Source organism: Schistocerca americana, chromosome 1 (assembly GCF_021461395.2).
Source record: "Schistocerca americana isolate TAMUIC-IGC-003095 chromosome 1, iqSchAmer2.1, whole genome shotgun sequence".
Classification (NCBI taxonomy): Eukaryota; Metazoa; Arthropoda; class Insecta; order Orthoptera; family Acrididae; genus Schistocerca; species Schistocerca americana.
The window spans coordinates 170,406,111-170,418,720 of NC_060119.1; positions in this window are offsets into that span (position 1 = coordinate 170,406,111).

A 12,610-nucleotide genomic window follows, 5' to 3' on the forward strand; every position below is an offset into this window, starting at 1 on the left:
CAGACAGTATCCACATCTGCCGCTGAATGTACCTACAAAAATATATCACTGTATGACACATAGTTAACGAAATATGACGTCAAATACAGAGATGCGTGGAAAACTGCCACGTCATACCTGACGTTTTAATTTATTATTTTCTTACCACTGACTCTATTCGCAACACATTTATTGAACAGTATTCACATACATTGCTAAATGTACCTATAAAAATATGCCTAGCACGACACATATTTTAGGTGATATGGCGTCAAGTACTGAGGTGGGAGAAAATCTGCGGCAAAATGTATGACGCTTTAATTTTACTTCTTTACTACTAACTCTGTTCATAACACATTTTGCAGGCAATATCTGCATATGCCGCTGAATGTACCTAGAACAATATATACGACACATGACCTCAAGTACTGAGGTGGGAGAAAACTTGCGGCATAATGTATGACGCTTTAACTTATTACTTCCTTACTATTGAGTCTATTAACAACACATTATGTAGAAAATAGGTAAATACACCATTGGATGTACCTGCAAAATTATATCATTGTACATAACATATGTCAAGCGATACGGTATCAAAAATATTGAGCTGCGTGAACATGAAACTGCATGGCGAAATTCGTTAGAGACACAGGTGAAATAAGTGTACAAATACGTTTGAAATACATTAAATATATGTGAAATATATTCGACATGTGCGTGCGCGGGCAAAATTTTGATCTAAGCCCCTGGAATGATTTAAATTAAATTTGGTACATGTGTTAGTTACAATCTGGAAAGAAGTACAGTTGTCGTTACAACCACTAGCTTCCTATCGTTGAGAGCTTGACAATGGGGAGAGAGAAGGGGGGGCGAGGGGGGGGGGGACGGTGGAGGAAATGAACAGACAGCGAAGGCGAAGGAGCAGATATACTCAGACAGGGGGGAGGAGATGGTCAGAGAGAGGGGGAGGGGAAATGAACAGAGAGAGGGCGAGAGGAAACAGATGGAGAAAGGAAAAAGGAGAAGATTGACAGATACAGAGTGAGGAATAGATAAGCAGAGAGAGGGGGAGGAGGAGATGAACAGCCAGAGGGGGGAGGAGAAAATGGACGGAGAAAAGGGTGGGGAGAAGACTGACAGAGGAAAGGAAGAGGAGAAGATGCACAGAGCAGGGAAAGAAGAGCACATATACAGGGTGATGGGCAGGAGCAGATGGACACAGAGTAGGGGTGGAGGACGTGGACAGAGCGAGGTGAAGGAGGAGATTAGCAAATAGAAGATTGGAATAAATTTACACCAGCGTATCGCCGGGCACTCCGCTTGTTTTTTAATAAGTAACCATAATTTGTTAATATTTTACACTTTTATTCTTTATTCATCCATACAAGATTCGCTTTTCGACATCATTTATTCTCAGCTGTATTTGTTTCATTACACTAGATATCCTCACTTTTATAATATTTTCCGGAACACTCAACAAAGCGGAATTTAGTACGAGGCAGGCAAAAATCGATGTACTGTGAGACAGCCCCTAGCAAGTGTTTTGCAAACTGTGTTCTACGGAACGCTGATGTCCCGTGGTATGTGAATAAGTTGCCCGCGAAAAGCTGTTAATAACAAGTCGGTCTATTTTTCGACATTTTGACGCTACTAATTAATTTTCTGTGTTATTAGCTAGGGTTTAAAATTGAAGTAATCATTGAATAAAACAAGTTTTTCGCATTTTCCGTATAATTTATTACACTTATAAATAAGCAAGGTGTTCCATCAAAGTATCAACATACTCAGAGTGTTCCGTTAGAGGAAAAGTTTGGAACCCCTCCTCAGAATTGAGCTTTCACTCTACAGCAAAGTGTGCAATGTCGGACGGTAATTCAATCGCGAAACCTCTTCTTTCAAAGGAAATACTTTTAGCACTCAACAATCCAAGCAAGACTCGAAACCAGCCATCACGGCTTTACCCCGAGTACACATATCAGCAAAAAATGCGGTCTATATAAAATGGAGCCCGCCCATGAACCATGGATCTTGCCGTTGGTGGGGAGACTTGCGTGCCTCAGCGATATAGATAGCCGTACCGTAGGTGCAACCACAACGGAGGGGTATCTGTTGAGAGGCCAGACAAACGTGTGGTTCCTGAAGAGGGGCAGCAGCCTATTCAGTAGTTGCAGGTGTAACAGTCTGAATGAATGACTGATCTGGTCTTGTAACACTAACAAAAACGGCCTTGCTGTGCTGATACTGTGAAAGGAAGGCGAAACTACAGCCGAAATTTTTCCCGAGGCCATGTAGCTTCACTGTATGGTTAAATGTGATGGCGTCATCTTAGGTAAAATATTTTGAAGGTAAAATAGTCCCCCATTCGGATCTGCGGGATGGGACTATTCAGGAGGACGTCGTTATCAGAAGAAAGAAAACTGGCGTTCTACGTATCGGAACGTGGAATATCGGATCCCTTAACCGAGCAGGTAGGTAAGAAAATTTAAAAAGGGGAATGTGTAGGTTAAAGTTAGATATAGTGGGAATTAGTGAAGTTCGGTCGCTGGAGGAACAAGATTTCTGGTCAGGTGAATACAGGGTTATAAATACAAAATCAAACAGGGGTAATGCAGGAGTAGGTTTAATGTTGTTGTTGTGGTCTTCAGTCCTGAGACTGGTTTGATGCAGCTCTCCATGCTACTCTATCCTGTGCAAGCTTTTTCATCTCCCAGTACCTACTGCAACCTACATCCTTCTGAATCTGCTTAGTGTATTCATCTCTTGGTCTCCCTCTACGATTTTTACCCTCCACGCTCCCCTCCAATACTAAATTGGTGATCCCTTGATGCCTCAGAACATGTCCTACAAACCGATCCCTTCTTCTGGTCAAGTTGTGCCACAAACTTCTCTTCTCCCCAATCCTATTCAATACTTCCTCATTAGTTATGTGATCTACCCATCTAATCTTCAGCATTCTTCTGTAGCACCACATTTCGAAAGCTTCTATTCTCTTCTTGTTCAAACTATTTATCGTCCATGTTTCACTTCCATACATGGCTACACTCCATACGAATACTTTCAGAAATGACTTCCTGACACTTAAATCAATACTGGATGTTAACAAATTTCTCTTCTTCAGAAACGCTTTCCTTGCCATTGCCAGCCTACATTTTATATCCTCTTTACTTCGACCATCATCAGTTATTTTGCTCCCCAAATAGCAAAACTCCTTTGCTACTTTAAGTGCCTCATTTCCTAATCTAATTCCCTCAGCATCACCCGACTTAATTAGACTACATTCCATTATCCTTGTTTTGCTTTTGTTGATGTTCATCTTATATCCTCCTTTCAAGACACTGTCCATTCCATTCAACTGCTCTTCCAAGTCCTTTGCTGTCTCTGACAGAATTACAATGTCATCGGCGAACCTCAAAGTTTTTATTTCTTCTCCATGAATTTTAATACCTACTCCGAATTTTTCTTTTGTTTCCTTTACTGCTTGCTCAATATACAGATTGAACAACATCGGGGAGAGGCTACAACCCTGTCTTACTCCCTTCCCAACCACTGCTTCCCTTTCAAGTCCCTCGACTCTTATAACTGCCATCTGGTTTCTGTACAAATTGTAAATAGCCTTTCGCTCCCTGTATTTTACCCCTGCCACCTTTAGAATTTGAAAGAGAGTATTCCAGTCAACATTGTCAAAAGCTTTCTCTAAGTCTACAAATGCTAGAAATGTGGGTTTGCCTTTCCTTAATCTTTCTTCTAAGATAAGTCGTAAGGTCAGTATTGCCTCACGTGTTCCAGTGTTTCTACGGAATCCAAACTGATCTTCCCCGAGGTTGGCTTCTACTAGTTTTTCCATTCGTCTGTAAAGAATTCGTGTTAGTATTTTGCAGCTGTGACTTATTAAGCTGATAGTTCGGTAATTTTCACATCTGTCAACACCTACTTTCTTTGGGATTGGAATTATTATATTCTTCTTGAAGTCTGAGGGTATTTCGCCTGTTTCATACATCTTGCTCACCAGATGGTAGAGTTTTGTCAGGCGCGTTTCGTCACTGGGTTATTTGGTAACCGTGATAGCGTTACGGAGATGTTTAATAAACTCAAGTGGCAGACTCTGCAAGAGAGGCGCTCTGCATCGCGGTGTAGCTTGCTCGCCAGGTTTCGAGAGGGTGCGTTTCTGGATGAGGTATCGAATATATTGCTTCCCCCTACTTATACTTCCCGAGGAGATCACGAATGTAAAATTAGAGAGATTAGAGCGCGCACGGAGGCTTTCAGACAGTCGTTCTTCCCGCGAACCATACGCGACTGGAACAGGAAAGGGAGGTAATGACAGTGGCACGTAAAGTGCCCTCCGCCACACACCGTTGGGTGGCTTGCGGAGTATCAATGTAGATGTAGATGTAGATGTAGACTGGCTCTCCCACGGCCGTCAGTAGTTCCAATGGAATATTGTCTACTCCGGGGGCCTTGTTTCGACTCAGGTCTTTCAGTGCTCTGTCAAACTCTTCACGCAGTATCATATCTCCCATTTCATCTTCATCTACATCCTCTTCCATTTCCATAATATTGTCCTCAAGTACATCGCCCTTGTATAGACCCTCTATACACTCCTTCCACCTTTCTGCTTTCCCTTCTTTGCTTAGAACTGGGTTTCCATCTGAGCTCTTGATATTCATACAAGTCGTTCTCTTATCTCCAAAGGTCTCTTTAATTTTCCTGTAGGCGGTATCTATCTTACCCCTAGTGAGATAGGCCTCTACATCCTTGCATTTGTCCTCTAGCCATCCCTGCTTAGCCATTTTGCACTTCCTGTCGATCTCATTTTTGAGACGTTTGTATTCCTTTTTGCCTGTTTCACTTACTGCATTTTTATATTTTCTCCTTTCATCAATTGAATTCAATATTTCTTCTGTTACCCAAGGATTTCTACTAGCCCTCGTTTTTTTACCTACTTGATCCTCTGCTGCCTTCACTACTTCATCCCTCAAAGCTACCCATTCTTCTTCTACTGTATTTATTTCCCCCATTCCTGTCAATTGCTCCCTTATGCTCTCCCTGAATCTCTGTACAACCTCTGGTTCTTTTAGTTTATCCAGGTCCCATCTCCTTAAATTCCCACCTTTTTGCAGTTTCTTCAGTTTTAATCTACAGGTCATAACCAATAGATTGTGGTCAGAGTCCACATCTGCCCCTGGAAATGTCTTACAATTTAAAACCTGGTTCCTAAATCTCTGTCTTACCACTATATAATCTATCTGATACCTTTTAGTATCTCCAGGGTTTTTCCATGTATACAACCTTCTTTCATGATTCTTAAACCAAGTGTTAGTTATGATTATGTTGTGCTCTGTGCAAAATTCGACCAGGCGGCTTCCTCTTTCATTTCTGTCCCCCAATCCATATTCACCTACTATGTTTCCTTCTCTCCCTTTTCCTACACTCGAATTCCAGTCACCCATGACTATTAAATTTTCGTCTCCCTTCACAATCTGAATAATTTCTTTTATTTCATCATACATTTCTTCAATTTCTTCGTCATCTGCAGAGCTAGTCGGCATATAAACTTGTACTACTGTAGTAGGTGTGGGCTTCGTATCTATCTTGGCCACAATAATGCGTTCACTATGCTGTTTGTAGTAGCTTACCCGCATTCCTATTTTCCTATTCATTATTAAACCTACTCCTGCATTACCCCTATTTGATTTTGTGTTTATAACCCTGCAGTCACCTGACCAGAAGTCTTGTTCCTCCTGCCACCGAACTTCACTAATTCCCACTATATCCAACTTCAACCTATCCATTTCCCTTTTTAAATTTTCTAACCTACCTGCCCGATTAAGGGATCTGACATTCCACGCTCCGATCCGTAGAACGCCAGTTTTCTTTCGCCTGATAACGACATCCTCTTGAGTAGTCCCCGCCCGGAGATCCGAATGGGGGACTATTTTACCTCCGGAATATTTTACCCAAGAGGACGCCATCATCATGTAATCATACAGTAAAGCTGCATGCCCTCGGGAAAAATTACGGCTGTAGTTTCCCCTTGCTTTCAGCCGTTCGCAGTACCAGCACAGCAAGGCCGTTTTGGTTATTGTTACAAGGCCAGATCAGTCAATCATCCAGACTGTTGCCCTTGCAACTACTGAAAAGGCTGCTGCCCCTCTTCAGGAACCACACGTTTGTCTGGCCTCTCAACAGATACCCCTCCGTTGTGGTTGCACCTACGGTACGGCTATCTGTATCGCTGAGGCACGCAAGCCTCCCCACCAACGGCAAGGTCCATGGTTCATGGGGGGGGTAGGTTTAATAATGAATAAAAAAATAGGAGTGCGGGTAAGTTACTACGAACATCATGTGAACGTATTATTGTAGCCAAGATAGACACGAAGCTCACGCCAACCACAGTAGTACAAGTTTATATGCCAACTAGCTCCGCAGATGACGAAGAGATTGATGAAATGGATGATGAAATAAAAGAAATTATTCAGATAGTGAAGAGAGCCGAAAATTTAATAGTCATGGGTGACTGGAATTCGATAGTAGGAAAAAGAAGAGAAGGAAAAGTAGTAGGTGAATATAGAATGGGGTAAGAAATGAAAGAGAAAGCCGCCTGGTAGAATTTTGTACAGAGCATAACTGAATCATAGCTAACACTTGCTTTAAGACTCATGAAAGAAGGTTATATGTGTGGAAGAGGCCTGGAGACGCTTGAAGGTTTCAGATAGATTATATATTGGTAAGACAGAGATTTAGGAACCAGGTTTTAAATTGTAAGACATTTCCAGGGGCAGATGTGGACTCTGGCCACACTCTATTGGTTATGAACAGTCGATTAAAACTGAAGAAACTGCAAAAAGGTGGGAATTTAAGAAGATGGCACCTGAATAAACTGAAAGAACCAGAGGTCGTAGAGAGTTACAGGGAGAGCATTAGGGAACGATTGACAAGAACGAGGAAAAGAAATACAGTAGAAGAAGAATGGGTAGCTTTAAGAGATGAAATAGTGAAGGCAGCAGAGGATCAAGTAGGTAAAAAGACGAGGGCAGCTATAAGGGTTGACGGACATGAAAGGGAAGCAGTGGATGGGAAGGGAGTGAGACAGGGTTACAGCCTACCCTCGATGTTACTCAATCTGAATATTGAGCAAGCAGTAAAGAAAACAAAAGAAAAATTTGGGTAGGAATTAAAATCCATGGAGAAGAAATCAGGACATTGTGGTTTGCCGATGATGTAATTCCGTCAGAGGCAGCAAAGGACTTGGAAGAGCTGTTGAACGGAATGGACAGTGTATTGAAAGGAGGATATAAGATGAACATCAACCAAAAGCAAAACGAGGATAGTGGAATGTAGTCGAATTAAATCAGATGATGGTGAGGGCATTAGATAAGGAAATGAGATACTTGAAGTAGTAGATGAGTTTTGCTATTTGGGGAGCAAAATAACTGATTATGGTCGAAGTAGAGAGGGTATAAAATGTGGACTGGCTATGGCGAGGAAAGCATTTCTGAAGAAGAGAAATTTGTTAACATCAAGTATAGATTTAAGTGTGAGGAAATCTTTCACGAAAGTATTTGTATGGGTGTCAGGAAATCTTTCACGAAAGTATTTGTATGGAGTGTAGCCATGTATGGAAGTGAAACATAGTCGATGAACAGTTTAGGCAAGAAGAGAATAGAAACTTTCGAAATGTGGTATTACAGTAGAATACTGAAGATTATATCACATAACTATTGAGGAGATACTGATTAGAGTTGGGGCGATGAGAAATTTGTGGCACAACTTGACTAGAAAAAGGAATCGGTTGCTTGGACATGTTTTGGGGCATGAAGGGATCACAAATGTAGTGTTGGAGGGCAGCGTGGAGGGTAAAAACCGTAGAGCGAGTCCACGAGATGAATACACTAAGCAGATTCAGATGGATGTAGGTTGCAGTAGGTACTGGGAGATGAAGATGCTTGCACACGATAGAGTAGCATGGAGAGCAGCATCAAGCCAGTCTCTGGCTGAAGACCACAAGGACAACCATTAAGTGGAGAATAACTGGAGATCGAAAAGTGTCCGTTCGAAGGCCGTGGAGTGTAGAATCTGCATTCCAGTCAGTAAAATCGTTGTTTGCATTGAGGCAATCATTCCACAGACGCTCCAGGTTGAAGTCACCAATGTGTAAGACCCCATATAGTGCTACGTGAAGAAGTCTGCAACTTCTTGTGCGCGTCCTCGTCCGACAGGAATCGTCAACCCCTCAAAGCCGTTTTTAAGGGGCCGAAGGAGGAGAGATCATGATCATAGGGTGGTTGCTCGAATGTCTCCCACTTGAACTTGTGTAACGCCTTCGTAACGAAATTTGCGTTATGGTGACGTGAATCACTATGAAACATGTTGTGCAGTATCGTTCCCCATTGATGAAAACACCGGATTACTTGAAACGAATAGTAGCTGAAGCTGGCCTTCCAGATCGACCAGCTTCTGTCGAACTGCGACCAGCACAGAACTTGGCATACAGTTCTTCACTCTGTCGATGGATATCTATCGGTATTTGTCGTTCCGCAGCCTGTTTGAATCCATTTGATAATAATGTCACCATTATTAACGTATTCGTATTTATCGCAGGCAGATCGGAAAGACACAAATGCCACACTAATCCCTTATCTACGTGTCGGTGCTTATATACCCGCATCGGAATCGCACTACGTTGCACATGTGCTGCAGCAACGCGTTCAAATGGAAACTTTTTTTATCGGCCTTTATAGAACAGTCCTCTCTTACGAAGCTGCCTACAGACGGAAAAGGATGCTCTATTGTAAAATATTCTAACAAATTAAAATGTATTTCGAATATGGACTGGAAACCACACTCTTGCCTTTCAGACTGTCCTGCTGACTGAGCTATAAAGGTGCCATTGTAACTGAATATGTGAAGCTGGATCGGAAGTACTGACTCGCTAGGAGTACTGCCCATGAAACCAATTCTCAATCAGGCACGCATTAGTGTGTGTGTGTGTGTGTGTGTGTGTGTGTGTGTGTGTGTGAAATCTTATGGGACTTAACTGCTAAGGTCATCAGGCACTAAGCTTACACACTACTTAACCTATATTATCCTAAGGGAAAACACACACACTCATGCAGGACGGAGGACTCGAACTTCCGCCGGGACCAGCCGCACAGTCCATGACTGCAGCGTCTTAGAACACATTAGTAATCTGTCGGAGACAAACATACTCCACATACATCAAATGACAGGCAAATCACGTTCGACTAAAAAAAAAAAAAAAATCAAACGCAAAGTCAAAAGACTGCGATTTACGGAAACACACGCTGATGGACGAAGCATTATGACCACATTCTTAACGGCTTGTTGGTCACATTTGGAACGCAATACCGCAGCTATACTGCGTGGCATGATTTCGACAACTCCTTAGTACATTCTCAGGTATCTAGACACGGGTCACACAAGTCCCATAAAGTAAGCGTCGGTGGTCGGAAGGCGTGAAGCTGGCGCCCCATAGCTTCCTAGATGCGTTCCATCGGGTTCAGAACAGGCGAACTGTGTAGCCAAGACGTCAACAGGAATCCATTTTCAAGCTCTTCAAACCACCGTAGAACGGTTTTGACGTTGTAACACGGACAGTTATCCTGTTGGAAGATGCCAACGCCATCGAGAGAGACATCAAGCACAAATGGCTGCAGGTTGTCCGCGTCTTTATGAAGTCACAGCTGGCTTGGCGTCTTAGATTACTGTAACAGATTTCACGAAATTACATGTGAATTTCCCTCATAGCGTTATGTGGTCCCCCAATGGCCTGCGTCCGTGAAGCGTTGCGCGTTACAGCCGATCGCCAGGTGCAATAAGAAACGTGACTCATTCAATCAGGCGACACGTTTCCATTGCTCCGTGGCCCAACCTTGAAGACGAGTCCACTGCAATCGTAACTGGCGATGTCGTTGGGCCAACATGGGAACATGCAAGGGCCTTGTGTTGCGGATGATGATATTCATCAAATTAAGCTGAACGGTTTGTTCTAGACCTCTTGTGCGTGCGCCATTGTCGTACTGGCAAAACACGTTTGAGCAAAAAAGAAAATCAAATGCTCTGCTGCAGATCCCCGCCGATGCTGTAGATGTCTACGATAGTACCAAGCGAACAGCCGATCAACTTCGCCATTTGTGAGATGCTCGTTCCCAGACGTGGGCCCATAACTAACTGCCATTTATCAAAGTAGTCCGTGACGGTGGATTTTCCCGTTTGCAGCTCGTATCATCACTAGAATGATTCACCATTCATCACAACTCCTCCTATACTCTTGACACTTCCATTACATGTGCAGTCGTCGCCACCAGATGGCATCCATTTACACAGTGGGCGGTGGGCATAATATTTATTGCTAATTATTTACGTAAGCAATAGTGGTATGGCAAACGTTATGACAAATAAATACTCAGCGGATACTGCGTATAATGTTGTCCGAAGTAATTTCATTGTTGTTATTACCAGTTCCTCGCATATTGTTGGATGAATAGCCAGCTTATGCATACGGTCGACAGTTAATGGAACCAGACTGATGCTCACTACACTCAGAAAACGTCAGGTATTCGAACAGTGAAACTTGAGAATGCACTACAAGCGTACTACATGTAAATTCGGAAATCGTCGCTATATTTTGCTCAGTGAATGTGGAACATTTACAGCAAGGTAAAATGATGACAGCTATACATCGATAGGCACCATAAATTTCATCTTCCACTAAGAACAAATGGCTAAATGATTCTGAGCACTATGGGACTTAACATCTGAGGTAATCAGTCCCCTAGAACTTAGAACTACTTAAACCTAACTAACCTAAAGACATCACACACATCCATGCCCGAGGCGGGATTCGAACCTGCGACCGACGTAGTAGCGCGGTTCCGGACTGAACCGCCTAGAACCGCTCGTCCACCGCGGCCGGCCCACTAAGAACAGTTTCGTTGTCTTATAACAGCAAAGTCTGAAACAAAAGACCATGAAATATTTGTCTATTCTAGAGGCCAGTGAGCGTCGTTAAATTACGGACTTAAGGATATTTGAAATAGTAAAACCAGCTGCAAATCGGCTTTTAAAATGTGCACACTCAAAGATAACGTTGCAGAATATTTTCTTGCAGAACTACATGCTGCATGTTCTAAAGTGTTGTGACAAATCCGATATGCTTTTTAGGGACATTACACATGGTGGTTCATTGATAGTGACCGGGCCAAATATCTCACGAAATAAGCATCAAACGAAAAAATCTACAAAGAACGAAACTCGTCTAGCTTGAAGGGGGAAACCAGATGGCACTATGGTTGGCCTGCTAGATGGCGCTGCCATAGGTCAAATGGATATCAACTGCGTTTTTTAAAATAGGAACCCCCATTTTTTATTACATATTTGTGTAGTACGTAAAGAAATATGAATGTTTTGGATGGACCACATTTTCGCTTTGTGATAGATGGCGCAGTAATAGTCACTAACGTATAAGTACGTGGTATGACGTAACATTCCGAGAGTGCGGACGGTATTTGCTTCGTGATACATTACCTGTGTTCAAATGGACCGTTTACCAATTGCGGAAAAGGTCGATATTGTGTTGATGTATGGCTATTGTGATCAATATGCCCAACGGGCGTGTGCTATGTATGCTGCTCGGTATTCTGTACGACATCATCCAAGTGTCCGGACCGTTCGCCGGATAGTTACGTTATTTTAGGAAACAGGAAATGTTCAGCCACATGTGAAACGTCAGCGACGGCCTGCAACAAATGATGATGCCCAAGTAGGTGTTTTAGCTGCTGTCGCAGCTAATCCGCCCATCAGTAGTAGACAAACAGCGTGAGAATCTGGAATCTCAAAGACGTCGGTGTTGCGAATGCTACATCAACATCGATTGCACCCGTACCATATTTCTATGCACAAGGAATTGCATGGCGACGACTTCGAACGTCGTGTACAGTTCTGCACTGAGCACAAGAGAAATTACGGGACGATGATAGATTTTTTGCACGCGTCCTATTTTCGACGAAGCTTAATTCACCATCAGCGGTAACGTAAACCGGCATATTATGCACTATTGGGCAACGGAAAATCCACGACATCATCCAAGTGTCCGGACCGTTCGCCGGATAGTTACGTTATTTAAGGAAACAGGAAATGTTCAGCCACATGTGAAACGTCAGCCACGGCCTGCAACAAATGATGATGCCCAAGTAGGTGTTTTAGCTGCTGTCGCAGCTAATCCGCTCATCAGTAGTAGACAAACAGCGTGAGAATCTGGAATCTCAAAGACGTAGGTGTTGCGAATGCTACATCAACATCGATTGCACCCGTACCATATTTCTATGCACAAGGAATTGCATGGCGACGACTTCGAACGTCGTGTACAGTTCTGCCACTGAGCACAAGAGAAATTACGGGACGATGATAGATTTTTTGCACGCGTTCTATTTTCCACGAAGCTTAATTCACCATCAGCGGTAACGTAAACCGGCATATTATGCACTATTGGGGAACGGAAAATCCACGATGGCTACGAGAAGTGGAACATCTGCCACCTTGACGGGGTTAATGTATGGTGCGGCATTATGGGAGGAAGGACAATTGGCCCCCATTTTATCGATGGCAATCT